General features: G+C 42.4%; 1 protein-coding gene across 1 annotated transcript in view; it reads right to left on the bottom strand.

Annotated features, from left to right (window-relative positions):
- LOC144505046 (teneurin-2-like) overlaps positions 1 to 26,939 on the bottom strand; it is a 2,673,959-nt gene that overhangs the window by 2,150,299 nt on the left and 496,721 nt on the right. The window contains exon 6 of the mRNA XM_078230751.1: positions 3,776 to 3,970. The gene's annotated coding sequence lies outside the window, so the exon portion shown is untranslated. The remainder of the gene's footprint in view (positions 1 to 3,775; positions 3,971 to 26,939) is intronic.

Here is a 26,939-nt window from a genome sequence, read left to right as displayed (position 1 = left end):
CACTGATGTGCTGACCTCCCCCACCATTGAGGATGGGGATACTTGTGCGGCCAAATCTTCCAGTTAGGTGTTTAATTGTCCACCACCAGTCATGACTGGATCAGGCTGGATTGCAGGGTTTTAATCTAATGGATAGGTGGTGAGATTGCTTAATTCTGTTGATTGTAGAAAGGCTATTTGACTGATTTTTCATTCATTTGCGATGTGGGTGTCACAGGCTGGGTCAGCATTTATTGCCCATCCCTCACTGCCTCCATTTCAGAGGACATGTGAGAATCAACCACATTGCTGTGGATCTAGAGGCAAATGTAGCCAGACCACGTAAGGACGGCAGATTTCCTTCCCCAAGGAACATTAGTGAACAAGATGGGTTTTTACGACAATCAACAATGGTATCATGGTCATCATTAGACATTTAATTCCAGATGTTTTTTATTGAATTCAAATTTCACCATCTGCCATGGTGGGATTTGAACCTGGGTCCCTGGATTACTAGTCCAGCGACAATGCCACTACGCCACCGCCTCCTCACACTCATCAAATTTATTCTCCCCATAGAATACCTGGCGGCATTCCCTATCATGGGCTCTAAAATGTAATCTTACAAGCTCATCCACAAAATATTACTGAACAGGAAGAATTTGTAGAACAGCATCTTGTACAACCTCAAGATGCCTTAACATATTTTACAGTCATTGAAGTTGTTTTGACATGTAGTAGTCATTGTAATATAGGGAAATCCAGAAGTCAATTTGTACATAGGAAGCTCCCACAAAAAACAATATGATCATTCATTTTTTAATGATATTTGTTGAAGCGCAAGTATTGACCATGACAGCACAAAGAATGCCCCTGTTCTTCTTCAAAACAGTGCCATCAGGGGCAGGGGTTTTCAGGCCGTGCTCACCCAAAACCTGGAAAATCCTGCCCAAGGTCAATGGACCTTTCCATGGTGCGCCCCTCACCCATTCCGATTCCCGTGGAACGGGAAAATTCCCCCCCAGATTTTTTATATCCACTTGAGAGGGAAGATAGAATCTGATTTTAACATCTAACAGTCCAGCACTCTTTCAATACTGCACTAGGCAATCAGCAAATAATCTGTGCTCAAGGCCGTATAGTGGGACTTCAATTCACAGCCTTATGGCTGAGAAGCAGGAATGATGCCACAGCTGACACCTATGCAAGCGTGCGTTGTCAATGAGAGAGTCACTTTTATTATCAACTTGATGGGTTTATTTATTTTGGAGAGTTTTTTTTTTAATCCATCAAACCCTGTGCAAATGGATATGTACTTATATTGTTCCTTCACTGTCTATTGTTCCTTCACTGTCAGCACCAAGTGCTTCCAGGTCGGTTATCACAAAATATAATCTGACAACAGTAGCTGGTACTGCATCACTGGACAATTATTTACAGTAATTCTTCTGGCCTAGTGAGATAATAGGGAGTTGTGTAAAAAAAAAAGTGCTTATTTAGAACAGGGTCAAGATTACTTCTCAGTATGGACAAGATCAAACTATGGGTCCAGAAGTGAACCTACAGCATAGCAACCAATTGCACCATTTTTAATTATTTAGCTCTGTTGATTGAATTCTTGTCTTGAGTCAGAATATTGTGGATTTCACTTTATGACTTTAGCACATAACAAGGTGACACTCCAATGCAATGCTGACATCACATTGCATTGTTTAAAAATGCCATCCTTCAGATAAACTGTTATAGAGGTCTTAATTGTTCATGGGCTCTACATCTTCTGGACATATCTTGGCATTAAGCAAACCCTCTGTTTTGATGGCATTCCTTCCTCAAAGACAGCATCAACAGATTAATTAATCATGGTCAATATCTGTCGTGGATGCTTGTGAGATATTTTTAGTGCACGAATTGACTGCCACATTTGCCTCTGTAACAGTCGCCACGTTTCATATTCTCTTATTGTGCGCAAAACAGAGTAAGTTGTTTCCAATAGATGATTGTGTACCTCAAGTAATTTTGCTTTCTCTTTAATGAATACACACAAGATACTGGGTGGAATTATCCCATGCCACCACTGGCAGGATCAATAGCAAGAAGACTCACAACTCCAGGTTAAAGTCCAACAGGTTTATTTGGTAGCACAAGCCAGATCAACCCCCACGACTTGCCTGTACTTTCAAAATCTCACTAACTGTCCTGGCTGGAGACAATACACATCTCTTTAACCTGCGCTTAACCCTCTCGCCACTCACATTGCCTGTACCTTTAAGACCTTTAAAGACTCGCATTCCAACCATTATTTTGTAAATTGAGTTTGTGTCTTTATATGCCCTGTTTGTGAACAGAACTCCCACTCACCTGATGAAGGGGCAGCGCTCCAAAAGCTTGTGGCTTGTGGTACCAAATAGACCTGTTGGACTTTAACCTGGTGTTGTGAGACTTCTTACTGTGCTTACCCCAGTCCAACGCCGGCATCTCCACATCAGGGTCAATAGTGGGCAGGGGTCGAGAATTCAGCAGGAGACCCAAAAATCAATTTCCACCCCAGTGTGAAATTACAGCGGGACCTTCCGCTGCTGCCGCCATGGCAGATCAGGAATCCCCTGGAGGCTGGCGTGAGACCAATCTGCATCCCGCTAATGGAACGCAGATGATGGCCCAACCAGAATCTTTCCCCCATGCCGATTCTCCATGCCGCCAGTGGGAAAATACACCAGTCTGGAACACGTCTGGCCCAAGATGACTTGCAGAAGTCAGGACAAGGTTTGGGGCTGCTGTTGGGGTTTGGGATGGAGGCTACCAGCAACCCTGGATCCTGGACCGGGGGTGGGGGCAGGAGGGGAACATCTATCAGGTGGATTTTTCAGCTTCAGTTTCATTCATCTTCCAGCATCAGAATCTTCCTGAAAGTCTATCTTCTTTCTTCTGGAGGTCCAAATCCATTCTTCAATGCTGGGTCAGTGACGTCAGGTGCTTTTTCAATATGGCACCCAGGTATGGTGGTGGGGCGCGCACCATCAAGCCTGCCCCATCATAATAAATTTAGAAAGAACAAAGAATAGTACAGCACAGGAACAGGTCCTTCGGCCCACAAAGTCTGTGCCGACACAGATACCTCTCTAATCTAATATTTTCTTGCCTCTACGTGGTCCATGTCCCTCTACTCCCTGCCTATTCATGTATCTACCCAGATGCCTCTTGAACATTGTTATAGAATCACTATGGATGGTGATGCAAATTCCTGGATGCATAGCCAACTATGCCAGGGATGGAAGATATGATATAGCTTCCCTCAGCCTCCAGAGCGTGAAAAAACCCCTATCCGTGCCACAGGACTTAGGGAGAATCACAGTATTTGTCCTGAATGGGAAAATAAAACATCACATCTCTGGAGCCCGAGTTAAAAATAACGTTTTTTTTAATTTGCTGACTCCTTCATATTCAAATTTCCACTTAACTATTGTGAGCTAGTCTTCAAAGCCATAATCCATGCCAAAGTTTAGAGCTTTTTGGAAATTTTAAAGTACTGTCTGAACCCACAGATATTTTATCACCTTATAGCATAGTCCAGTGTGCCTTATTCTTTATGCATGCAATCATCAATTTTCCCTTCAAGAAGATGAGCTACATTTGCCACTTCAGCTACATTAAGTTATATGATGCCATCTTGTGCATAGTCTCACGTATGGCAACAAAAAACATGAAAAGTAAAGGAATATTAGGGCTAGGAACATTGAAAATAAACGGTCTGATAAATAAAGTGATCTCGCATGCGAGAATCTCATTTTAATCTTACCAGCTTGTCACAGTTTCCAAAGCCGCTGTCACTTTTCTTTGAGTCTTGCACCAATTCCCTCCCTAAGGCTGCCAGGCTATGATCCCCGAGGCCTCTGATAGCCTTGCATACGAATGGGAATCACTATCAATGCCAAGAAAGTAGCTGATGAGGATAGAATTGTCGACACTGCTAGCCACTGTGATGCTTTGTGCTCTGAAAGAAAAATATTGAGACCTGAAAGTCAGAATAAAATATTGCCTTTACCTGCTGAACAATTTTCATTCTTTGTGCGCGGAAACAGTTTGATACAAGCAGGAGGTTTCCTTCGGAGGAACGATGTGAAGCAACAATGCTATTTTTGTTCAAGTCGCTTACATTTTGTTTGCAATATCTGGAACAGTAGCCATTTCAGAACTCTATCAGAGCTCTGTGCATCTTTCTCACTATCAAGAGTGAGCTCAACAGGCCCAAGAGTGGAAAGCAGCAGAAATCACTTAACTTGTCACCCATGGGAACTCCTGTGTTAAATTGACTGATCGGTTCAATTAATCCACATGGACGTAATCCTGACCTACAGCCTACCTCCTTCGGTGTGTCAATTTTCTCTCAAATTAATACTTTATAGGAGGAAATTGGAAGGTTAATCTTTTCTATTGAGACTTCTGTGCACTGAAGTCTGCCAAGCTCACTCATTTCATGTTAGTCCTCCCTATACACTGGCCAGTCACAAATAGAAAGTACAAAAAATAAAAAGCCCCTAAATGCAGTCAGACAGGTGTACATGGAGCAGAATTTTCTAATTCCATTTTGGGGATAACTTTACTTTTATTGGTTTTCCCCTTCAGCCAATTAGCTTAACCTGTGAATGCAATTCAGGAAATACTTTCATCCCTCCATCAATGCAACTTTCCATCCACCTATTAATGAGCAAGTCACGAGAGGCACAGTGGCAAAGTGGTTAGCAGTGCTGCCTAACAGTGTTAGGGAGCCGGGTTCGATTCCCGGCTTGGGTGACTGTCTGTGCGGAGTCTACACATTCTCCTCATGTCTGCGTGGGTTTCCTCTGGGTGCTTCGGTTTTCTCCCATACTCTGAAAGACGTGCTGGTTAGGTGGATTAGCCATGCTAAATTCACCCTCAGTGTACCTGAACAGGTGCCGGAGTGCGACGACTAGGGGATTTTCACAGTAACTCCCTTGCAGTATGAATGTAAGCCTACTTATGACACTGATAAATAAACTTTACTTTTAAATCCCCCTGCTCGCCACAGTTCGGTGCCTGTTCAGGTCAATGCACCTAACCAGCATGTCTTTCAGACTGTGGGAGGAAACCAGAGCACCCGGAAGAAACCCATGCAGACACAGGGAGAATGTGCAAACTCCACACAGACAGTGACCCAAGCCGGGAATCGAACCCACGTCCCTGGCACTGTGAAGCAGCAGTGCTAACCACTGTGCTATCGTGCCACCCATCCATCAGACCTCCATCAATGCAATTTGCCATCCAACTATTAAGTAGTGTGTAAGAACAGTGGGGTAGATTTTGACTTCGTGCTATTGTGTAAAATGAATGGTAGTAAATTGGCAGACATTTTGCACCATCTCTCCCAGGTTCATTCAAGGGGAATAAAAACTGGAAAAGATGTAAAATGAGCTATCAATTTACATTTTATCGCACAAAGTCAAATCTACCTCTGCCCCTGTCACTTGACCGCCTGCTGGTGCTCTTATTCCCAGACCCTCTTTGCAGTCAATTGCATGGTTGAGTACAGGAATTAGCAGACCAGCGTGGACATAAATGAAAGAACCATTTATACTGGGACAGTAATGGCTCTTTTGAAAATGGTATTTGAAATGACCAGAGCAATTCCCACAACCAAGGTGAGATGGTACATGGAATGAACATTGTGTCAGTGTAAAATTCACACTCTAACTGGGGATACCACTGGGCAGCTTCTCCTTCCGCAACACAGAGCAAATGCAAGTTACCGTGAGGTCAACTGTAACGTTTTGGAATTGTGATGTTCCTCTGCCATTGTAGCTGAATTATTTAGGGGGCAGTGCGCAGCAAAGTCTACATTTCTATGAGCTTCAGAAAAGGAAAAGTAATCTTCGATCTACAAATTTGTGGACCTCGGTATAGTAAATAATTTATTCATCAGTGCACTTAAGAGAAAAACTCAAAAGCAAAAGCGCACCTTTTACAGGAGGCATCAGACTTCAGAATGTGCTGCTTTATATCAGTGTTCTATGGGGGCGAGCATCTGCATTAATGTGCTGCTCATTATAGACTGGATAACTAGGTTAAATGCAATACTTTTATATGGAATCCTACACTGTGAAAGTGAAATTAAGAGATTTTACCTATTGGAGCTTCATAATGGGAATGAATAGTCTACTGGGATTTTACAAAAAAGGAGTAAATTGTGAGACGGGTTGGACACTGAAAGTCTATGCATTCAGCTACAATTGATTTTATAAGCTTCATAAGATTTGATACTATCACTTTTCATGTTTCATAACCATAAAACGGACCGCAAGGACCTATAATTTTGCTCTCTCCAATTTCTTCTTTATGCGTTACATCTCAGTTAATGATGCCAGAACTCTCATTCAATCGAAGTTAACATTTGCTCTTCCAACATCTACCAGGAAAATTAAAAGACGATGACAATGATTTTATATTACAATTCAGAGGCCTCACCTTCCGGAGCCTGTGCTCTAAAACATCCTTTAACAGGACTCATCTGCTGTTAATGAGCCAACGTCTCCAGATGACACCTGATATAATATTCCGAACAGCAGTAAAGACCAAGAACAGGCTTCTGTTGAAGCCAGACGGATGCAAAATATCACCCCCCACCCCATCTTCCCCACCCCGTCTGTTAGTGTGAACATGACCTTCTTTCCTATTTATACAGACTTATTGATCTGCCGAAGTGTGTGTTTTCAGAATATAACTTGAGACAAATGAATGGAGGCTCTCACATCCATTCATAGATATATTCCGACTGGAAAAATCCCTCCTGGCAATCTGCCTCAGGGTAAGTTACAGCCCAGTTTTGGGGAGGCTAATAAAAGAAGTACCTCTCCAGCTTACACACAACACCAATGTGTTTTGGTTTACTTCTGATCCTTCAATACGCTCTTCTCTCCTTTCTCAAATTATCAAGATAAATTTGCGGCATTTGACAGCAATTCCTTGCCCAACTGACTCACCTCAGTTGAGAGGACAAGTTGATAAGGCAATTTAGAAAGTGCATTAGATACTTGGTTTGTAAATAGGGACATTGAATAAACAAACAAGGAAGTCATGTAAAATCTTTAGAAATCACTGGGGAGGTCTCAGGTGGAATATTGTGGATGATTCTGGGGCACTACACCTTAGGAACTATTTCAATGCATTTCAGAGGGTACAGGTTACCCAAGACCATACCAGGGATGAGGGAATTCAGTTATGTGGAAAAATTGGGATTGTTCTCCTTAGAGCAAGGAAGGTTAAGGGAGTTCTAATAGAGTTATTCAAAATGATGAGGGGTTTTGGGAGAAACTTTCTTCTGGCAAGTGGGTTGGTTAACAGAGATCAGAGATGTAAAAGAGTTGATAAAAGAACTAAAGTGGAAACAAGAAGGCATTTCTTCACACAGAGGACTGTTCTGAACAGGAATGCACTCACTGCGAGTGTGCAGAATCAGAATCCATCACAACTTCCAAAGAACAATTGGACATTTAGTTGAAGTGGTCTAATTTGCAGAATTGTGCAGTGAAGTTGGAATGTGGTACTAAATGAAGTAACTCTTCAAAAGATATGTCATAGGTACTCAAGACGACTGTCCCCCTTCTATGGTTCTACGGTGTCCTTATCAATAAAATGTATTTTCTTACATTTATGACTCATTTCAGTGATTGAAGTGAATGTAATGATTTTGATGATGGAAGAACTTTTATTCGCCAAGCAATAAGCGTACTTTATAAATTTGAGGCAACTGATAAAATCTGAATATCCATTACAATTTAAGCTTAAGGACAAATCATTCAAATAAAGAAGCTCTAAGCTGTATCACAATTTGGGGGGCACAATGGCACAGTGGTTAGCACTGCGACCTCACAGCACCAGGGATCTGGGTTCGATTTAGGCCTTGGGTGACTGTCTGTGTGGAGTTTGCACATTCTTCCCGTGTCTCTGTGGGTTCCTCGTCATTTCTTTATAGAATCTCTACAGTGCAGAAGGAGGCCATTCAGCCCATCAAGCCTGCACTGACAACAATCCCACCTATCCCCGTAACCCCACATATTTACCTTGCTAGTATCCCTGGTACTAAGGGGCAATTTAGCATGGCTAATCAACCTAACCTGCACATCTTTGGACTGTGGGAGGAAACCGGAGCATGCAGAGGAAACCAGACCAAGCGGAGGAAACCCACGCAGACACGGGGAGAACGTACAAACTCCACACAGACAATGACCCGAGGCTAGAATTGAACCCGGGTCCCTGGTGCTGTGAGGCAGCAGTCCTATCCACTGTGCCACCATGTCGCCCCCGAGTGCTCTGGTTTCCTCCCACAGTCCAAAGATGTGCAAGTTAAGTGGGTTGGTCATGCTAAATTGCCCCTTTAGGTCCCAAAATGTGTGCAATTACACAATGCTTTCAATGTAAAAAAAGGTCACAATGTATTCCACAACAGATAAGGGAGCAGGTCCCATTGAAGGGGGAAACATGTACAGATGGGTACACATAAGATGGTTGCCTGACACACAAACAATCATCTGGGAAAGAGGCATTAAACAGGCACTGATTTTCAGTACAGACAGCCACCTGAGATTAAAACATAAAGGACAGACAGCTATTCAAAGTTAAACATGCAGGAATCAAATCCTACAGGAGGCCAGCCAGGGCTTAAGGATAAGGACAATAGGGGTAGATAATGAGATTAGCTACAGGTGGAATCGGGAATACAGAACTGCAGGAAAACCAATTACTGTAAATTACTATATGAATAGGCTGAAACTAAAACCATTGATAGCCACTGACGTAGGAAATGTATCCATTCATAAGACAATGCGATGTTCATGTCTGTATCTGTCTGTATTTGTCTATAACGATGTGTTAATGATCGATCACCTACTTGATTACAACAATGTGGTAATGGCTAGATGTCCAGTCCATCTATTGTGTAAAAGGTATAAAGATGGACCACTCCTATTGTCTCATTGAGAGAAGGTTTGCTGCTTGTAGTGCCTTTTCTCCACGAAGCTTCGTTAAAATAAAACTGTATTCTTGAAACCTTCAAGCCTGACTCAGTGGTACATTTCCCACAACACCATGAATGCAGGCATTTAGATAAATTCTGGAAAGTTTTATTGAAAAGGTAGGTTTTGAGGATGGGAAGAGATATCAGGAATTTGAGAATGGATTACAGCGGGCAAGAAATTACCTTGGTTATATGAATGTTTGTGACAAATTCCTCCTTTTACTACTTTAACAGGGGCAATAACATACTTTTGATTAACAACTAGCTCTCTCTGTTCAACTAGCATGGAACAACAGTTAATCTGATTGTGGCATCAATCATGAGACAGATGGAGGGGGAATACACAAGGACAGTGTCTGAGACAAGAACACGTGGGGTTTGAGGATATCGCAAAGGTTGAGTTGAGCAAAGTCAAGACTGAGGAGAGGATGAAAATTCTGAAGTGAATTCTTTAAGAGTGATGCCCAATGGGCATCAGTTGGCACAGTGGTGCCCAGGTTCGATTCCCGGCTTGGGAAACTGTCTGCGCAGAGTTTGTACATTCTCCCCATGTCCACATGGGTTTCCTCCGAGTGCTCTGGTTTCCTCCACAGCCCAAAGACATGCTGGTTAGGTGCATTGGCCATGATAAATTCTCCCTCAGTGTACTTGAACAGGTGCCGGAGTGTGGCAGCTGGGGGATTTTCACAGTAACTTCATTGCAGTGTTAATGTAAGCCTAATTGTGACAATCACAGATAAACTTAAACTTAAAAACATACAGGGCAGGATTTTCTGTCCGTGCTTGCCCCAAAACTGGAAAATCCCGCCCGAGGTCAACAGACATTTGCATGGTCTGCTCCCCCCCAACCCCGCCCCCCCCCCCCCCCCCCCCCCCCCCCCCCGCCGCACCCACTGCGATTCCCGTGGCGGGCGGGACAGGAAAATTCCACCCTTCAGTGTGGCACAGGGAGTTGGTGTCTCAATATGGACAAATTGGAGTTCATACAGGAGAAACCTCCTGGTGGGAAAATGTAAATTTCTTCCCAATCATTGTCACAGCCATGGAGGTAATTAGTCACGGACAACCGGCCCAGTTTTCACGACATGAGAAGTGCATAAACAGTACAGTGGGTTTAAAATTTTGAAAGATGTGGGCTGGAGGAAGGAGGTGATGATATTCTCAAGGAGCTAAGAGAGAAAAGAGAGGTTTGAGGTGGGGTATCAACTGGAAAGAACAAAAGAGTCGCAGTTCCATGAAGGGGGTTATGGCAGTGATCTTGAAATGAAGAGGGAGGAAACCAGAGGAAAGGAAACAATTCACGATGTAAGGCAGAATGTTCAGTTTTATTTTTGTTCCATTGACATTTTAGTATCCTATTAAATTTTATTGGAAGACAGATAGCTGAACAACATTAACAGCCTGCAATTATACTTGGGGTTATGTGGAGTGAAAGCTTTTTTGCTAAATGTGTTGCCTGCCACATTACAATGTAATTAAATTAAGAACTGACTGACTGTTGCTGACAGTCTGAAGAAAGATAAATTAATTGAGGCTCAGTAATTGTGAAGAGTCGGATGAACTTAAAATTGTTGAATTCTTGACTTTCAGAGCCTCTCCCATCCAAAGTCATGGCAGTCTCTCACATTTCTGTTTCTCTACACAATCTTAGACTGACTCCCTACATTACCAACTGAGTTGTTAACCTCAGGCCAATGCGTCTGCAACCTTAGTTTGGAGAACTTCCGACCTCATATTTCTGCCATCTTTAAGACTGCTAATTTCCATCTCCATAACATCACTCAACATCAAACCTGTCTCTACTCATCTGCTGCTGAAACCCTCATTTATACCATTACACCTCTGGACTTGACTATTCCAATGCCTACTGCATGCTACCTTCTGTAAACTTCTGGTCATCCAAAACTCTGCTGTCCTTGTCGTAGCTGGCACCAAGTCCCATTCCCCCATCACCTCTGTGCTCACTAAGGTTCACTGGCCACCAGTGGGATCTTTCAGTTCCTGGTCCCCATGTTAGCCAACACTGTCAAGGATTCTCCCTCTCTTCAGCTGTTGTCCCTCTCTTTTAATCCTTCACCCTTCTACCCAAAACCCAACCCTTGACTCTACTGCCCTTGCAAACTACCATACCATTTCCAATATCTATTTTTCTTCTCCAATGTCCTGAAACCTGTTACAAATGTATTCCTATCTTTCCTCAAACTCTATGTTGAATCATTCCAATTAGGTTTCTCCCCCTGGCACAGTGCTCAAACAGCTCTGAATAAAGTCACAAATGAACGTTCCCTCCTCGTCCTTCTTGACCTACTGGCAGCTATTTACATGGTTGACCACATTCCCCTCCTCCAGCACCTCTGCACAATATCCAGCTGGGTGGGACTGCTCTCTCCTGATTCCATTCTTATTTATTTAATCACAGGTACGAATTCACTTGAAACAGCTTCGCTCTCTGCTCTTTCACCATTACATTTCTGCCAAGGATCTATCCCGGGTCCTCTGCTATTTCTCATCTGCACACTGTCCCTCAGCAACATTGTCCAAAGCATCGTGCCAGTTTTCACATATGTACTGATGACACCAAGCGTTACTTGACAGCCGTTTCTCTATACCTCACCTTTGCTAAATTGTCAGACCAGATGCCAACGTCGAATGTTGGGTGAGCAGAAATTTCCTCCAATTAAATATCGAGAAGAACGAGGCCATTATTTTCAGGCCCATTCCAAGTTCCGTTCCCCAGTGATGAGCTCCAGCCTTCTCCTTGATAACAGTCTGAAAGTAGGCAGGTCTGTCTGCAACCTTGGTTTGGAGAACTTCCGACCTCATATTTCTGCCATCTTTAAGCCTGCTCATTTCCATCTCCATAACATTACTCAACGTCAAACCTGTCTCTACTCATCTGCTGCTGAAACCCTCATTTATACCATTATACCTCTCGACTTGACTATTCCAATGCCTCCTGCATTCTACCTTCTGTAAACTTGAGGTCATCTAGACTCTGCTGTCCTTGTCTTAACTGGCACCGAGCCCCATTCCCCCATCACCTCTGTGCTCACTGAGGTTCATTGGCTCCCAGTCGAGCCATGTCTAAGGACGTCAGTGGAACTGAAAGATCCCACTGTTGGCCAATGGCGAACCACCACTATTGCCGGAAAGCCCGCGACAGGAGGACTGAAAAATCCCAGCCTTGATTTTTAAATTAGTGGGGGGAATTCTTCACGCCAGCGAGATTCTCGGGTCCCATGGCAGTGTGCCCCATTCCGTGGGACATCAATGGGGAATCCCATTAATAGCGGCGAGACCAGAGAATCCCACTGCCAGCAAACAGCATGCCACTTCCAGCTGCCGAGAGACACACGGTCTCACTTCTCCCTATCTCTGTATTTCTGGCCTTACAACATCCTGAGATATCTAATTCTGGCCTCTTGTGTTTCCCCAATTTTAATCGCTCCACTGTTGGTGACCATGTCTTCAGTTAGCTGGGCCCAAGCACCGGAATACCCCACTAAACCCCTCTTCCCCTTTATCTCACTTAACTTCTTGAAGACACTTCTTAAAATCTACCCTTTTGACCATGTTTTTGGTCATCTATCCTCATGTGGCTCATAGAAACATAAAAACTAGAAGCAAGAGTAGGCCATTCGGCCCTTCAAGCCTGCTCCACCATTCAATATGATCATGAGCTTTGACAAAGGGTCATCTGGACTCAAAACGTCAGCTCTTTTCTCTCCTTACAGATGCTGCCAGATCTGCTGAGATTTCCCAGCATTTTTCATTGGTTTCAGATTCCAGCATCCGCAGTAATTTGCTTTTATTAATTTCAATATCCTGATTCCCCCTTCCCCCCCCAATGCTCATGTTATACGTTGTTTTATACTACTTCTGTCAAGCGCCTTGGAACATTTATTAAATTAAAGACATAACGCGAGACGTAATAAATACAATTTGTTGTTATTGTTGATGAAACCAAATGAGCCGTGTGGGAACTATTTTGTAACAATTCCAAGTAAAGACTATCACAGCAACTAAATGTAGCTGTTAAGTTATTTTACGGAATGTTCTGCTGAGTTTAGAACATTATAATTGCTATTTTCATTCGAATTTCGAATACTTCAGAATTTTGAGATTACCATTCATTTTCAATGTGAGCTGTATTAAGGTCTATAATGCATTCTGGGACAAGTCACTGCAGGAATGCACAGTAAGACATTTATCCAACGTGATAAGGTTATGACCTGGAGTTCTGACTGCCCACCCAGGTCTTGAGGCAAAGGTAATTCATGTTCAAGGACATAATCAGTGTGGAACAAAGTTTTCCACTTTGTGTATATTCTTTTCTTTAAACAGCAAATTGGAAATAATTTAAACAGTAATATCCTTGTTCAACATAATAATCCTCAAATTAAAAGGAAACCTTTATCTTCTAATCATCCTAATTTCCCAGCATGTTGCATTAATTAGTATAATTGGAGTGATGTCTTAGTTCATGACTTTTCTCTCTATAATATATACAGGTAGGAATGCATTTTGGAATGAAATTTTTAAAAAAGCATTTTTAAATTCACAATTTGCCTATAGATATATATGTCTATATGAATACAGTTATGCCTTACATAACTGTATTATTTTCTTTGACATTTTCTGTTAGTTTTATTGTGTTTGAAATTAATATTCAATCTTCATTCAATCTCAATTTAATCTCATTCACTCTTCAACCTCACTAGAAGTGTTCTTGATGGACTCTGCTGCAAATGTTGTTGTGCCTCCATGCCATCGTAATGGAAAGGTGTTCAGCAAGGGTTATCATGGGGCTGGAGAATAGCACCACACACAGTATGATGTATGGAGTCTCATGGTAATAGACTCAATGAGAGCACACTCTGGAAGCAGCCTGCATGTAGATGCAGCTCCATTCATGATAATATCTGGGATCTGTAAATAGCGACAGATTAACAATAAATAGCTCATGTTTAAACATGCAAGTCTCAAATTCCTCTTCATTGAGGCATCTAAGAGAACCCATATTACAACATGGTTGGCAACAGTGGTCCCAACACCATAACATGACATGCTGATCAGTGGTGATATGAAAAGGACATTTTTAACAATGAACACAGAATAGTATCCCATAGTATGAGAAGCTAAAGACAGATGAAGCCAGACCAGGGAGACATGTACCTCAGAAGAAAACTTGAAGAAATAATTGAACAACTTTTCATAGAATCATAGAACCATACTGCACAGAAGAGGCCATTCAGCCCCTCGAGTCTGCACCAACACATTAGAAACACCTGAACTCCCACCTAATCCCATCTGCCAACATTTGGCCCATATCCCTGAATGTTATGATGTGCCAAGTGTTCATCCAGATACTTTTTAAAGGATGTGAGGCAACCCGCCTCTACCATCCTCCAAGGCAGCGCATTCCAGACTGTCACCACCCTCTGGGTAAAAATGGTTTTCCCTCACAACCCCCCTAAACCTCCTGCCCCTCAACTTGATCCTACATCCCCTCGTGACTGACCCTTCAAATAAGGGAAACAGCTGCTCCTTTATCCACTCTGTCCATGTAATTCATAATCTTGCACACCTTGATCTTTGCTACAGACTTAGCAGTTGTGGAAATCTATCGAAAGACTGCTGAGAGACTCAGAGTAAAAAGGAAAGACCTTGGCAGATCACAAAGATTGGTAAGGAAAAATTCAAAAAATTATCAGACCCTAAGTGACGCAATGTGAAGAATACTGGGTCAATTCACGAGATGGTGAGCAAGGCTATAAGTTTGCAGGATCATGAGTAATGCAGAGCCAAAGAAATCTGGTCGTTTCACATGATGGTGAGCAAAAATTATATCAAAACAGAAACTGGATTCACATTATAGAATAGGGTGAAGATTGCAGCAGTGGTGGCCATTCCAAGTTAGGAGAAAAAGGAAATTAAACAAAAATCAGCTGGCAGAGTTAAAAGTTTAAAAAGGAAAACTGTAATGTGAAGAGAAGGACCCGCAAAATGGGAGCGAAGGAACTATTTTTTGGTGGGCCCCTGGCTTCCTGGAAAGAAGAGGAAGTTGTTACAGAGTTAACAGCTCAGAACTTTAACAAGCACACATCTGGGTGGTGGAAAGGACCAGCAGGGATAAAAGAAAAAATGGGAAAGAGCTGTCCAGAAAAGAATTGTCGCAGTATTTTCTTTAAAACAGTCAAAAAATTACTGAGCTTTTTCAGTATTTTCTGTTCTTGTGTGAAAAAGTAAATAAACCTGCTCTACAGGAAAATGTTTGCAGCAGAGCTGAACTGGAAGATGTGAAGCTGAGTCAATAAGATGATGCACTGAAATCCGGAGGTCAGCAAGAAAATAAATTGCAGAAAGAACAGTTGATTGACCTTCAAGATCAAACGCAAAAAGAATGCATGGCCATTCAGCAAAGTGAAGAGATGAAGAGTGTCTTGAACAGCAGAATGGAAACACAGCAGAGGAAAGCCAAGGAGAATCTGCTGAATTACAGGGAAACTCAAGATGAAGCAAGCAAGCTTCACAAAGAAAAGAAAAACCTGCTGAAAGACCTTCCCACCTACAAGAATCCCTCAGGGCAAAGTTCATTCCACTGGAAAATTAAGAGAAGCAGAATGAATTTAATGTCACTCGGAACAAACTGTTGAACCAGTTCGGAGAGAAGGTTTAGCAATGCTCCATATTCCAGGAGAAAGCCAAGAAACTGCCTGAACCGCTGATGAAACAGTTGAATGGCAAAGAGGGGGAGGTTGAAAGGAAACGTCGTCGAACTTTCCAAGCTGGAGACAGGGAAAGAAAAGACAGAAATAAGATTGGAAACTGCAAAGCCGACCCTGAAGCATAATGAGTGAGAAGAAGGAAAAGCACTGGATGTCTATTCTGGCGCATAGGTGCGAGGGGCAAGGTTTAAAGGAGATGTACGAGGCAAGTTTTTATACATAGAGGGTGGTGGGTGCCTGGAACTCGCTGCCGGGAGAGGTAGTGGAAGCAGATACAATAGTGAGTTTTAAGGGGCGTCTGGACAAATACATGAATGGGATGAGAATAGAGGGATATGGTCCCCAGAAGGGTAGGGGATTTTAGTTCAGTCGAGCAGCATGGTAAGTGCAGGCTTGGAGGGTCGAAGGGCCTGTTCCTGTGCTGTAATTTTCTTTGTTCTTTTGTTCTTTGTCTCAGGTACACTGGGAGCCACTGAGCTGAATGAAAAGATTGATAAGCTTCCAGGACAATTTGAAAATAAAACCGCAAACAGATGCTTGGCTGAGATAGTGAAATAAGTGGAATTGAAGGTTCTGATTGCAAAACCTACACATCCAGCAAGAACATGGCAGTCACCACAGAAAAATAAAATTCAAGTCAACTCTGGGAGCAAATGGACTGTACATTCCCTTCAAAAAGAATAGGGCAAACCAATGGTGTTGAAAATGGAAGTTTCCCCACAGCAAGGGGTTTAATTGAAACAGGTAATATAATGTGTTAGAATCATCAAAATTCATGGCAAAGGAGACCTTTCGACCCTATGACTCTATAACTCTATGACCCATTAGGCAACCTGATTTCACTTTCCAATTCTTGGTTCATAGATTTGTGAGGTGCAGAATATCCAAGACTTTCACATGCCTCAAATACCCTTTGTAGCACTGAGTTTCAGACCCTCACTACCCTCTGGGCGTTTAGAAGAATACCTACATTACAGAAGGAGGCCATTCGGCTCATCGAGTCTGCACCGACAACAATCCAACCCAGGCCCTATCCCCGTAACCCCACATATTTACCCTACTAATCCCCCCTGACATCCCCCTAACATTAAGGAACAATTTAGCATGGCCAATCAACCTAATCCGCACATTTTTGGACTATGGGAGGAAACCGGAACACCCGGAGGAAACCCACGCAGACAAGGGGAGAATGTGCAAATTCCGCACAGACGATCACCCAAGCTGGGAATCGAACCCAGGTCCCTGGTGTTGTGAGGCAGCAGTGCAAACCACTGTGCCACCGTGCCACCGTCTTTTCTTTTCTGTGAAAAAATATCTTCTTAACTTTCCTCTATTCTATCTGTGAGTTACTTTAAATCCCTGCCCTGCTTTTTATTGGCTACCCTGGTGTCCTTCCTATCCATTCTATCGACCCCTAACCCTCATAATTTTATACTTAATTACATTTCCCATCAGTCTCCTATGGTTGTAAGAAAGTAACTCCAGCCTATCCAACATTTACTTATCGATAGTTCCAGCAACATCATGATAAATCTTCTCTGTACTAATACAATACAATCATGATGTGGTATAGGATACAGATGTATATATATATATACAAATAAAAATAATATGTGAAGACTCCAAGAAAAAATACAATCATATTTATTCAGAACTACGCATTGCACACTTGCTACAGTTTAACTTGTACTGTATACACTTCCAGCACAAACTCCTGGCACTTAAACTCTATGCCCCATTGATTAAAAGAAAGTATTCCTTGCACCTTCATATTCAATTTTTCTCTGCTACCTTCAGGGATTAGTGGACATTTGACTCCTGTTTGCTCGGTTCCTCTGCACTTCCTCAGTATGCTATTAATTATTATATGTTCCCTTGCCATGTTTTCCCTTGCTAAATGAATTACCCTATATTTCTCTGAATTGAATTCCATTTGTCACTTTCCTGCCCTCCTGACCCATGGATTTTTAAATTTCTGATCAGTCTGCCATTTGAAAACTTGTCAAAAGCCTTTCAAGAATCCATATCGGTGACATCAAGCATGTGCTCGTCTCATCAACCCATTTCGCTACTTCTTCAAAAAATTCACTTAAGTGATTCAGACAACACCTTCCTTTAACAAATCCTGTTTTGACTGTTTGGCTAACCCATGCCTTTCTCTGCAATGATTAATACTATCCTTCAGTCAGAGTGTCTCCCAATCATTTGTCCACCATTGAGGTTAAGTTGACTATTCAAAATATCCCTTTATGAACGAGGGTACAACATTCGATGAGAGAGCTTCACATGAGCCTAACCCCCGCTATAAATGGCCTGAGATTGGTATGCCAGCACTGGGTACCAGAGATAGAAAAGTGGACCTTACCCCCACCCCTCTCCTCCCTCCATTTTGGTGAGCAAAATAATAATCAAGAAGAAAAATTAACACTGTGATCCAGTCAAATAATTTTTGTCTGGGACTCTTATAAACGATTGATTATGTGAGGCTACTGTGCCTTTAAGAAGAGTATTTTTAATCATGTTCACTGTGGTTTGTAAGCAACCCTTCTTTTTGTTATGAGTCCCAAGTTGTCTGAGCTGATGTCCTTTCACTGTTGCTAGTGTCGTATAATAGGACTTTTGTTTATTTTTAATCTGGATCTAATGCAATGTCCTGGAGTTTTATGAGCTTTATGACCCTTTTGAATTATCAGGGGAAGACTGATTGACAGGTCAAGGTCAGGTGGTTCCTTCATAGGGAAATCCAAGAGTCATGTTCAGTTTAGTTAGAAGCTGTTTGGAATTCAGACTAAAAACTGTGTTTCTGTCTCTCTCCCTCGTATTGGAAGCATTGCTGACTGCTGGCTAGTTGGAAGCAGTCTTTCTTGCCTCTCTGGAATGAAAATTTTGCTGTCAGTGGTTTGCTGGCTAAAAGCTAGGGGCCAGCAGTGGCTCTATCTCTACTTTGAGTTGTGCTGAGAGCTCCAGGACAGGGAAGTCAGAGTTTAAATTCTCCATTCAAAGGACCAAGTCACAACAGGTCTTATAAAGCTGCAAGATCCAGCATCACATGAGCATACTTACTTTCTGTGTTAAACCTGGAACAAGGATGTATGTTTGTGGGAATGTTTGTGTTGGAGCATTATTCGTAGCTGTTAAGGTTTATACAATATCATGGTTGTTTTCTTTTTCTTATTTCTAATTGGTAAAAGTTATTGCTAATTTTCTATGTATTAACGGTATTCTTAAATACACTTTGTTTGATAAAAGCTCCCGAGTGGGTCATTTGAATCATATCCTGGAGTGAATCATCTTTATGTTTACCCATGCCAAATTCAAAGTGCAAAACTGACTTCATAAAATGCCTTGGAGTTTCTGACCTGGATTGTAAGAATTATCCTGCGATGAATATTTTCCATCCAAATCAGACACAAAAGAGCATAATTTATTTAGTTCATGGCACTGCTAGAGCAAATAGTAAATATATATATATTTAACGAAACACCTATATTATTTTCAGTACAGAAGTTATACTGCAATCCTTAAAAGAGTTAAGCTTGGTATGGTGAGTTTGCCCAAGTATTGTTTCATCTCTTTAAAAAATGAAGAAGAAAATTCTCAAATGCTATATATATACCAGATCAGAAAGCATCTTGAATTCAGGGAGCTTGGTCAAGCATACCAATGATAGTAAGGAATATGTAATATCGGTACACAGGAACAACAAAGACCTGACGAGAATGAAGTGATCCATAAAACAATCAACCTGAAGGAAACAGCCTTCTGTCGTTATCTGTCACTTCTTGAAAGATCAAACATGATGATGACATTTGTAGTTATGCCTATTGCTAAACATAGTCAGAATGGGTAAAATGAAAATTTTTGCCAAGAACAAAGAACATGATGCAGATTGAATAACAATTTCACTGAGGATGGAACTATTTTGGAGAAGGGATAAGCTGACACATTTAAAAGCTTCGCAGAGATTGGCACAATGGACAGCAAGTTATTGATTTTCAGATGAGGGTGGTTTTGGGGGCCGGGGATTTGGGCTGGAAAATCAGAGAGAGGGATGGAGAGATTCAAAGTAGCCATGTGAGGAGAAGGACATTTTCCAACTTAGAATTGGGGGAGGGTAGAACACACAAGAGAGAAGAGGAGTAGACCTGTGTACATGGAGCCTCCTCCACCATTCACAATATCCATTACTGATTTTGTGCTTCAACTCTGCTCTCCCACTCACTCCCCAAATCCCTCGAGTCTCCAAGAAATCAAAAATTCTACCTCAACCTTAATTATATTCAATTACAGAGCATCTACAACCCACGAGGGCAGATAATTCTAAAGATTTACAACATGTTTTGAGTGAAGGAATTCCTTCTCATCTCAGTCCTCGATGAGGAAAATTATCATTTGCATGATTGAGAATTCTGAGATTTCTACAAAGCAAATTTAACAGTCAAACCAGAAACCTCATGAGGTATTGCTGGCATGAGTGAGTTCAGGATGCCAAACTAATTATATATTTTCAGTCACCAGCCACCCTCATTGGTGTTCTGCGTATATATTAAGCAGGGTGGAATTTGGGAAAGGGCTCAAGAAAACTCGTTGGATAATTTTATAAAAGCAAAATACTGCGGATGTTGGAAAGCTGAAATAAAAACAGAAAATGCAGCACAAACTCAGCAGGTCTGGCAGCATCTGTGGAGAGGAACAGATGCTTTGGATCTAAATGAGCCTTCTAAAGAACTGAAGAAAAGTAGAAATGTAAAAAATTTTATAGTTGGGAAGGTGGCGGAGGAGGTGGGGCAGAATGGAAGACAGGGATAGGTTTGGTAAAAGAAGATATGGACAAATTTGGGCCAGGATTTCATAGATTTCAGATGGCGGATTGACACATATCTTTTACAGCCATTTGCCACATAGTTTTGGTGCTAATAATTGGAGAGGAACAATGACTGGATTGGAAACTTTTTCACTCTGCTGTTCTTATGAGATCGGGGCAGATGTAATTAGCTATTGCATATTTTCTTCTGCTAACTTGAGGTTTTGGAACTGACCTTGATCACAGCTTTGTTCCTGTACAATTTACCAGCATTTATCCAAGGCGTACAATGTCATGGGGAGGCAGTGATGGAACGGTACTGTAACTGGGCTAGTATTCTAGAGACCCTGTATACTGCTCTGGGGAGTCGGGTTCAAATCTCACGACGGCAGATGGTGAAATTCAATCGGAATTTGGAATTAAAAAACAAAGTCTAAGGATGACCATGCAATCATTCTAAGAATCCATCTGGTTCACTGATGTCCTTTAGGAAAGAAAATCTGCCGTCTTTACCTGGTATGGTCTACAAGTGACTCCAGACCCACATCAAAGAACAAAGAACAATACAGCACAGGAACAGGCCCTTGGGTGAACTCTTAGATATCCTCTGAAAAAGGTCAGTTAGGGATGGGCAATAAACGCTGGCTTACCCAGTGATGCGCACATCCCATGCATGATAAAAAAACAAGTAAATTGGTCCCTCTTACACAATGTATGTATTTTGAATGTAAATAGTACCATATTGGGGTAAAGTAACCCATTGAATCCTGTGTTTTTTGAGTAATATTGTTGTACTATTTGAATGATCCTTTAAATAAAATAATATTACTTGCATGGAAAAAAATGGACACTAATGTTTTAGAGTGGGAATTCCATGAGGAACCCTTTTGGGCCCAAAATCTACCTCAAAGGCAGGCCCAAATTTAGATCTCAGATCTCATCAATGTTACTCTGCTGGGCTGTAGATGCCTGTTGCACCTCTACAGATACCTCACCCATTTTATGAAGACCAAACGCCAGGCTGCTTGCCTCAGCAGAAGTGGTTGCAAGGTGAATCCTGATTGATGGGGTAGCTGCAAGGGAGACAGGCTCATCACACTCCTGGCTCAACATCAAATCCAAAAAAAAAAATCACCTCTTTTGGCAATGGTCAATCAGTAGGTCGCATTCACATTTGGAAAAGTTGGGCAGTCTAATTTCCCAAGTAGTCCTGCAACAGGCAATAGGCTCTCCATTTGTACACGTTAAGAATCAACTGATGACCATGAAATCATTGTCGCTTAATCTCCTTTAGGGAAGGAAATCTGCCGTCCTTACCCGATCTGGCCCACATGTGACTCCAGAGCCACAGCAATGTGCTTGACTCTCAATTGCCCTCCAAGGGCAGCTAGGGATGGGCAATAAATGCTGGCCAGTCAGCGACGCACATGGCTCACAAATGAATAAAAACAATGTTTCAGGTTGCCGTCCCAGATATGAGGCATATGAGAGACAACATTTGTTCATTAAGCATCCATCTAATTTCAGAGATATTCATCATGCCCAGCACCATGAAGCAACTGGTAGATTGCAGCAGCTACAAGACACACTGAAGATAGTCCACACTGAATATATGAGCTAGCATGATGCAAATGGGCAAATCACTCATGGTAGGATCTGATATGGAAGAATAACCCGCACGTATCTAAACACTCCTCTCTCTAAATCCACCAGGGGCATGCTGAAGCAAGCAATCACTTTGATGAAAGGTTGTCAGTTCTGTCGGTGAAACTACAATTTTTGCTGACCTTTACATATCCGTAAATCCCAACCGATTTGCAAATGTTATTTATTTTGTCTGAGCAACTGACTTCTTAATACAGCAAAAAAACTTGCAGACAAGAAATTATGCTGAACTAATGACACACGGGTGTACGAATAGGTGGTTTGGAAATTAAACCTCTACTGAGTTAATTATTTTGTGTTGCTTCCACTTATTGGTTTGACAAAAAAGAAAGGAGAGATGTGCCGTTCCTGAAGAGAATACAAAACACATTGCGTTGCTGCAGTAGAAATATTCTCACTGCAGATAAGAAAAATACCAAAGTCCGGCCTACCTCCCAAGACACCACAATACATTAACATTTCTTTTTCATGGAATATGAATGTTGCTGGCATTTGTTGCCCAGCACGAAGTGCCTTTGAGAAGCTGGTGGTATATTTTTTATTCATTTGGGGGACATGGGCATCGCTGGCTGGTCAGCATTTATTGCCCATCCCTAGTTGCCCGAGGGCAGTTGAGAGTCAACCACATTGCTGTGGCTCTGGAGTCACATGTAGGCCAGACCAGGTAAGGATGGCAGATTTCCTTTCCTAAATGACATTAGTGAATCAGATGGGTTTTTCCAACAATCAACAATGATTTCATGGTCATCAGTAGATTCTTAAGTCCAGAATTTTTTTATTTTTGAATTCAAATTCCACATTCCACCTGCCATGGTGGGATTTGCACCCATGTCCCCAGGACATTAGCTGAGTTTCTGGATATATAGTCTGGCAATAATTCTATTAGGCCATTGCCTCTCTTATGTTATCCACCTTCTTGAACTACCGAATTCCATCCCGACATAGGTACAATAACAATGCTGTTAGGAAGGGTGTTCCAGGAATCTGACCTGTTGACAGAGACAGAATTACAACAGTTTTCCAAGTCAAGATGGCGGTGTTGCCATGTGTCTGCTGCCCTTGTCCTTTTCGGTGGTACAGGATGCTGGTTTGAAAAGAAGTTTGGCGAGTAACTGCTGTGCAGCTTGTAGATGACAAATATTGCTGCCTCTGTGTCAGTGGTGAAGGGACAATAAGTTTATGGTGGTGGAAGGGATGCCGATGAAATGGGCCACTTTGTCCTGGATGCTGTCCAGCTTCTTGAGTGTTGTTGGAGCTGCACTCATCCAGGCAAGTGCAGAAACTTCAATTGTGTGCCTTAGAGAGAGTGGAAAGGATCTGGGGAGACAGGAGATGAGTTACTTGCTGCAGAATTACTGGCCTCTAAACTAACCTTGTAGCCACAGTATTTACATGATTGGTCCAATTAGGTTTCTGGTCAATGGTAGCCCCAGGATGTTGACAGCTGGGGATTTAGCAATTGCAATGCCGTTGAATGTCAAGAGTCTTCCCTCTTGTTGAAGATGGTCATTTTCTGGTACTTTTGGGGTGCAAATTTTACTTGCCTCTTATCAGCCCAAGCCTGAAAGTTGTCCAGGTGTTGCAGGATATGGAAATGGAATGCCTCAGTATCTAAGGAGTTATGAATGGAACATTGTTCAATTATCAGAGAACATTGTGATTGCATTCCCAATGATGGAGAGCAGGTCATCAATGAAGCAGCTGAAGATGGTTGGTTCTAAGAAACTGCCCTGAGGAACTCCTACAGCAATGGCTTAAGGCTGAAATGATTGGCCTCCAACAACCACAACTATCTTCCTTTGGCGAGGTATAAATCCACATTAGTTGTGTTTGTCCTCTGATGTACATTGAAATTAACTTTGCTCAGGCTCCTTGATGCCATACTTGGTCAAAAGCTGCCATAACGTCAAGGGCAGTCACTCTCTCAAGTTCAGATCTTTTATCTATGCTTGGACCAAGGCTGTAATGAGGTCAGGAGTTGAGTGGCCCTGGCAGAACCCATTCTGAGCATAGATGGGTAGATTATTGCTGAGTAAATGCTGCATGATAGCACTGCTGATAACACCTTCCATCACTTTGCTGATGATCAAGGATAGACGGATGGAGCAGTAATTAGCCAGAGTGAATTGGATTTATCATATGTTTATGCGACAGGACATATCTAGGCAATTTCCCAGCGTTAAATAGATGCCAGTTGTAATGACTCAGGAAGCCAGACTGGAAAGGAACATAGTTTCTGACAGAATGCAAAGTAAAACCACTACACACAAGGCCTGCCTGGGGCTATAGTTCTGCAAACCCAGTCCTGGGCCTGCCTTATAAAAAGCTCAGGTAGTGAGTTCCAGTTGGGCAGACCACTACCTGTTACCAAAGGAACACATACCCAACAAGCCCCCCACAAGAACATCAGTCAGTGATTCCCCATGGACCTCATGGGGGTTATCACACCAGGGTTGTCACTGTATTGGAGCAGCTTAGATAAGGGTGCAGCTAATTCTGGAGCACAAATCGTCAGTACTCATACCGGAATGCTATGGGGCCATCGGGCCCACAACTTCTGGCGTATTCAGTGCCTGCTGCATTTTGTCAATATCATGTAGAGTGAATCCACTTGGCTGAGGTCTGACATCTGTGAAGTTAGGAACCTCAGAAGGAGACCGAGATGGATCATCCACTCAGCACTCCTGGCTGGAAATGGCTGCAAACTGGTGTGCTGGGCTCTCTCATTTGGGAATATTTGTGAGCCTCCTCATCCTCCTCCTGTTAGTTGTCCAATTATCCACCAGCATCCATGACTAGGTGCAGCAGCATTGCACAGCTTAGGTCTAATGCATTGGTTGTGGGATTACTTAGTTTCATATATCGCATGCTGCTTCTACCTTTTGTTGGGCATAACGTCAACACCTCATTTTTTAGGAATGTCTGGTGCTTTTCTTGGCATGCTCTCCTGCACTGCTCGTTAAATCAGAGTTGATCCCATGACTTGATGGTAATGGTGGAGTGGTGAATATACTGGGCCATGGAGCTACAGGTTGTGGTTGACTGGTTCTGCTACTGCAGATGACCCACAGTGGTTCATGGATGCCCAGTTTTGAGCTGTTGGATCTTTTCTGAATCTATGCCATTTTGCATTGTGCCACACAACACGGTGGAGAGTAACTTCAATGTGAGGACAGGATTTTGTATCTACAAAGACCACATGCTGGTTACTCCTACCAATACTGTCATGGATAGATGCACCTGCAACAGGTAGATTGGTGAGGAAAGGGACAATTGGTTTTATTTTTCTCTTTTAGGTAAAGGCAAAGCTAACTAATTCCCTTAATACTGCACTGAAACATTAGCACAGATTATGTGTTCAATCCTATGCAGTGGGGACCTCATAACCAGTTGGCTCTGAGGTAAGTGTACTAGCACTTAGCCACCACTACCGCGCCTCCTTCTGTTATGGATTCAGCCACTAATTGAAAATTTTCACACCATATAGTGGCGAGGGGCTCTAAACCTATCTCAGACTCCTATTTATTGACGATAGCTCAGAATTCAACACCATTATTCCTGCAAAATCCATCTCCAAACTCTGTGGCTTGGGGCTCAGCTCCTCCCTCTGTGACTGGATCCTAGACTTCCTAACCCACAGACTGCAATCAATAAGGATAGGCAACAACACCTCCTCTATGATCATACTCAACTCCAATGCCCTACAAGGCTGTGTCCTCAGCCCCTTACTGTACTCCTTACACGGCTATGGCTCTGTGGCCACATTCCCCTCCAACTCGATTTTCAAGTTTGCTGATGACACTACCATAGTGGGTCGGATCCCAAGCAATAATGAGACGGTGTACAGGAAAGAGATAGAGAATGGTGAACTGGTGCGACAAAAATAATCCTTCCCTTAATGTCAACAAAACGAAGGAGATAGTCATCAACTTCAGGAAGCGTAATGGAGGACATTCTGCTGTCTACATCAATGGGGATGAAGTGGAAATGGTCAAGAGCTTCAAGTTTCTAGGTGTTCAGATCACCAACAACCTTTCTTGGTCCCTCCATGCCGACACTATAGTTAAGAAAGCCCACGAATGCCTCTACTTTCTCAGGAGGCCATGGAAATTTGGCATGTCCGCTACAACTCTCACCAACTTTGACAGATGCACTATAGAAAGCATTCTTTCTGGTTGTATCACAGCTTGGTAAGGCTCCTGCTCTGTCCAAGACCGCAAAAAATTACAAAGGGTCGTGAACAAACCCCAGTCCATCATACAAACCAGCCTCCCATCCATTGACTCTGTCTACATTTCCCACTGTGTCGGAAAAGCAACCAGTATAATCAACCGGACATACTGCACCCCGGACATATTCTCTTCCACCTTCTTCCATCAGGAAAAAGATACAAAAGTCTGAGGATATGTACCAACCGACTCAAGAACAGCTTCTTCCCTGCTGCCATCAGGTTTTTGAATGGACCTACCTTGCATTAAGTTGATTTTTCTCCATACCCTAGCTATGACTGTGACACTACATTGTGCACTCTCTCCTTTCCTTCTCTGTATACGGTACGCTTTGTCTGTATAGTACACAAGAAACAATACTTTTCACTGAATACTGATGCATGTGACAATAATAAATCAAATCAAATCAAATACATCTCATTAAATCCATCAGTTCCACCATCACTTGAAAACAACAAATGCCCCAAACTCCCTGGAGCCAGAAGTTATAAAGTTCACCAAAATCA

The sequence above is a fragment of the Mustelus asterias genome, chromosome 16 (genome assembly GCF_964213995.1).
Source record: "Mustelus asterias chromosome 16, sMusAst1.hap1.1, whole genome shotgun sequence".
NCBI classification, from domain to species: Eukaryota; Metazoa; Chordata; class Chondrichthyes; order Carcharhiniformes; family Triakidae; genus Mustelus; species Mustelus asterias.
Note: the sequence above shows the minus strand (reverse complement) of the source record. Positions and strands in the feature narration are given on the sequence as shown.